Source organism: Carassius auratus, chromosome 45 (assembly GCF_003368295.1).
Source record: "Carassius auratus strain Wakin chromosome 45, ASM336829v1, whole genome shotgun sequence".
NCBI classification, from domain to species: Eukaryota; Metazoa; Chordata; class Actinopteri; order Cypriniformes; family Cyprinidae; genus Carassius; species Carassius auratus.
Genome location: NC_039287.1, coordinates 9,523,594 through 9,528,440, shown reverse-complemented (window position 1 = coordinate 9,528,440; position 4,847 = coordinate 9,523,594). Strand labels below are relative to the sequence as shown.

Sequence of the window (4,847 nt, the reverse complement as noted above, 5' to 3'; positions counted from 1 at the left end):
GGGTTTTAAAATGAAGAGGCTTTTCTTCAGCCATGCCAATAACAGGCCAATGCCTCACTTGGTCATTCTGTGCCTCATTATTTATGTGAATTCAATTTATATAACAAGCCAATATCAAACATAAGTCAGTATGTGAATATTTGAGTGCTTTGTACCGTTTTGTATTCTTTTTACATTATACACGGTATAACAGAAGTGATCAACACCCCAAAAAAATGTTTGTAGGTTTTCATGTTTCTGAAAATGTTGACTTTTTTATGTATCAATGGGATAATTTTTATGAGAAGTTTATTTTTCTGGCTTGACATACTTTTTTTGTTTGCTTTTTTTCCTAAACCAAGATGAGATAAGGGTTTAATTTTGTAATTCTTCTCGTTGGTCTGCATGCCAATTTATGTAAAATGATTGCTTTGAAAAAAAAAAAAAAAAAAGATTTTGATGTCTAATTGTGCATTTGTGCAAGGGCTGTTTTCTTCCAATAATTCTGGAAGTAATAATAAAGTCATTTTCAATGATAATCTTGCATTCTTTTCCACAAGAGACTTTAAGGCAGCACTCACCCAAAAATTAAAGGTCATTTACTCACCCATTTTTTCTTTTTTTTTTTTTTTACCAAACCTATTAAATGAAAGTCAGTGGGGTTCAGTGTCATTTTTGGACCCCACTAACTGTATTATCTGGACAAAAAGAGTTTAAAAATTCCTTAAAAAAATACAGTATATGTATTCTACAGAGAAAAATAAGTAATATGGGTTTAGATTTGGAATGACACATGCAATAATAAATAACGACAGGTCGTTTTAGGTGAACAGTTTCTTTTAATATTGTCCTTAGGAGATGAAATGAAACAAAGAATGAAAAAACTCCGTATCTCTTCTTTATATCAATAAATGGTGTGAATTTTAAAAGCTAGAGGGTCAACAGAGTAAAAGCAGTTATGGGTTTCTGGATGTTTTGCATGAGATAAAATAGACACCTCAAAATGATTCTGAGCCATATTTTCAGCCTGTTAAACAGACCAAACTGAGAGAGCGCTTGATACAAGTCTGTTGCTTCTTTCAAAATGATCACAGAATTAATCATCCATTTAACATTGTTTCAATTTGTTACTACTGCTCTGCACTGAAAAAAACCCACATTGTTGAGTGCATTTCAGTTTATCTGAAATCATTTACATTCCCGTCAAATTGCAGATTTCAGTTGTTAAAACCACATTTCATGCATAATTTCAAACTAGCCAACATGATGTTGATGTACCATCAAGGTGAATATGAAATTTATTGCCATCAACATAAAACAAATCAGTGCAAACTCGCCCCAAATTATGCTGCCCAACAAACGCACCACCAGAAACCCTAGGAGTTTTAATATACTGTAAATATACCAAAAAATTGTAACAGTATATTATCATGCAGACCAGCTGAGAAGGAAGACACCACTACAGGATCTGCACAATAAAAAAAAAGGAATCATACAATGTGTTTGTCAGTCTACGGGTCTTCTGAACATGGATTGTGTCTGCTGAAGGCACATTTTAATACGTCAGGTGCACTGGCGAACATTTCTTTACACTGAAACTCATATCTGTATCATATACAGGGAAAACAGTCAAATCAAGTGCCCTTCTCTTAGAAGCCATTAAAATGAAAACAAGAAGAAGTGAAGTGACATTCAGCCAAGTATGGTGACCCATACTCAGAATTTGTGCTCTGCATTTAACCCATCCGAAATGCACATACACAGAGCAGTGAACACAAACACACACACTGTGAGCACACACCCAGAGCAGTGGGCAGCCATTTATGCTGCGGCGCCCGGGGAGCAGTTGGGGGTTCGATGCCCTGCTCAAGGCACCTAAGTCGTGGTATTGAAGGTGGAGAGAGAGCTGTTCATGCGCTACCCCCCACCCACAATTCCGTCCGGCCCGAGACTAGAACCCACAACCCTTCGATTGGGAGTCCAACCCTCTAACCATTAGGCCACGACTTCCCCCAAACTTACAGCATACATTCACAGGTACTAAAAAATACAATAAAAAAAAACAGCCATGATGATGAAAGTGAAACACGCTTCAAAACAGACCATATGCATATAGATAAATAATCTGTTTGCTTTTTTTCAATGCTTGGAGAACCCCTTTGCTTTCACAGTTGTCGTAGATCTTGCATTGCAGACCAAAGTTAAACACAGTTAATGTGCGCCTTAAAAAATACAAAGACAATGTTATTTGGTTATTTCTAAAGAACACATTAATGCATTCCTCTTACAATAATAAAAAAAGAATAAATGAATGATTGAAAGGGTGAATAAAAGATCATGAAATATGCATGTGATGTCCCTAAAAAGACAAGAATTTGCTAAAGTGCAAACCAGAAGTAACTGATCCCACACATACTGTAAGCAAACGCCTCAAAATACAGCTCGTAATACTGATTAAATAATAACGAGTCATTTTTTCTTCTTTTAAAACAGAGAAGCAGACTGCTACACTGACAGAATAAATGGTACACAGGAACCATCAGCCAAACACTTTCCACCACCTTAAAAAAAAAGCGGTGTGAAGAACAGAGCGCAGGGGTGCTTTTCTTTCGGGAGGTTCAGTTCGAGGCGTTCTGATCCCTCCTAAACAAAGCAAGCACCACAATCCTCCAAGTGATGAAGCGCTAGAGTCCCGTCCGTGCGTGAAGCTGAAGGATGGTGGAGAGGAGCAGGCAGACTGGCCCCTCTGCTACGAGGAAACGGTCACAGGATTCAGCGAGCCGTTCCGGCTGTAGAATCTAGAGAACGCCTCTTCCAGCACAGTAGTGAGACGTGGCTGATCCCCCTTGACAGAGCCAGAAAAGAGAAAAATTGTTTCAAACAAAGTGGCACCAGGGAACTGAAGAAAAAATTAAATAAAACTTTATCCTTAACAGGAAACTTAAAAGGGCTGCAGCAAAGCTCAACTGAAATCTCAGGCAGATCACAATAGAATTGGAATTGATTATAAAATCAAACAAATAGTGCAATCAAAAGGAACAAGAGCAAAGAAAGTGAATGTAAAAAGCTGAATTAACTATTGTGGCAGTGCAGGTTAGAAAGAGAAGAAAAGGGGAAAATGCTGGAGTTACACAGAGTGGTACAGCAGCATTTCTTACAAAAGTGGCCAAAATAGATGACATTACCCATGGGATGAACTGAGAATTCCTTGATTATAGTCAAGGAAAGAGCACGGACTTCTCATTACGACTGGGGCGGGGGGACTTTAAATGAAGAAAACTGGCTGTGAACAGCATCAAATCGTTTTAATGGTACTACCTAACAAAAAGCCATGGCAGTGCAGATGGAAAAGCTGCCGTATAGTGCCAAGCTCTATTGTGGTATTCTCCGGTGAGAGGTCTGGCCCTGGTTTGTTGCATTAATAGAGAAAATTTAATGTCGGTTTTTGGGTCATGATTTGATCCATGGACTCTTACTCTGTTCTTTCGATTAAGCTCACACTGTTTGTCCTTGCTCCCTTTCTTACTCTTCCAAGAATCAGCCAAAGCGGTTCGCAAGCATTTCCTCAAGCAACTGGATTATTGATTGGAAACATTTTATTATGGATGCTGGCACTAATGCTTTGTACATTTGAACCTGGTGACAAATGTTAAAAAAAAAATTACAAAATAAAATAAATAAATGTACAGACATTACGTGATCTCAACATCCTAACTAAACACAGTAACCATGCAACAATGAAACTGGGGGGGGTTGTTTGATTGATATATCGATTTTCATACTCATTTATCTTTAAATCTGCCCCCTGGTGACAGATGAGTTTCAGCTCAAGCCTATTCAAATTCATAATCTAAGAGAATTTCAAGTCAGTGATGACATTAAACTCAGGTGGGTTCTGTAACGTTTTTATTGTTTTGGGAAAAAGTTTTTTATGCTCACTAAGTATGCAATTATTGATCAAAAGTACAGTACAGTATGAAAACATCTCAATGTAGCTTTTTATTTGAATAAAATTTTAAACTGATTTCTGAAGCATCATGTAAAAATTTTCATATGCTGATTTGGTGCTCAAAAAACATTTCTTCTTATTACTGTTGAAAATAGTTGTGCACCTTAATATTATTGTGGTGATATGAAACGTGATACTTTTTTATGAAGAGAAAGAAAGGAAAGTATTTTCTTTCAAAAAAGAATGATAGTTTATATTAAATCTTGAGTGGAACATCTTACCTCACTAATGAAGCCAAGCTGGACCAGTTCCACGGCCAACTCGTGTACATTCTCATCTAAAACACACAGAGAACACCATTCTTACGTTTCGGCAATGCTCCGTTGCTGCAATAAGTCAACATGCTGCTGGTGGAAAAGTGCCATATGTAAAAAGAGTTAACTTTTCTATATTCTGCATCTGCGTGTTTAAGTAACACAATTGTTTTATAATTCACAAATAAGAACTGAAACAAAATCATTAGAACAGAAAACATATTACGCAGGTACACAAATTTGTTGAATGCAAATGGTCATTGTAAATTGTTTTTTTTTTCTTACAGATTCTTGCATTCATGTGGTGGTACAAATATCAGTGTTGGATTAAACCGGATGTGCATTCAGCTATAAACATGTCAAGTTGAACAAACTCTGCAAGCTTCTTGATTCTGAGCAACTTGACTTGAAAGACAAAACCGTCTGTGCTGAAGCCCATTATAGCTGCGTCTCTTGGAGCTGAGAATGCAAGGCATCCTTGTGCTTGATTCTGACACATCACAGAACACACCGGCATGTGAAATCAAGCTGTGTAGCTAGAAGCGTTTACATGCTTGTGTAGAGTGTGTTTGGGCCTGATGAAGTACTCACTTGGTGCCAAATCA

The 4,847-nt window shown here is 37.3% G+C and overlaps 1 long non-coding RNA gene across 1 annotated transcript; it reads right to left on the bottom strand.

The window, feature by feature from the left end:
• Nucleotides 1-2,549: 2,549 nt before the first annotated feature.
• LOC113063199 (uncharacterized) lies at nt 2,550-4,847 on the bottom strand. The gene is made up of 3 exons (XR_003278642.1): nt 4,834-4,847; nt 4,210-4,265; nt 2,550-2,824 (listed from the first exon to the last, which is right to left on the bottom strand). It is a non-coding gene; the product is annotated as an uncharacterized LOC113063199 (long non-coding RNA).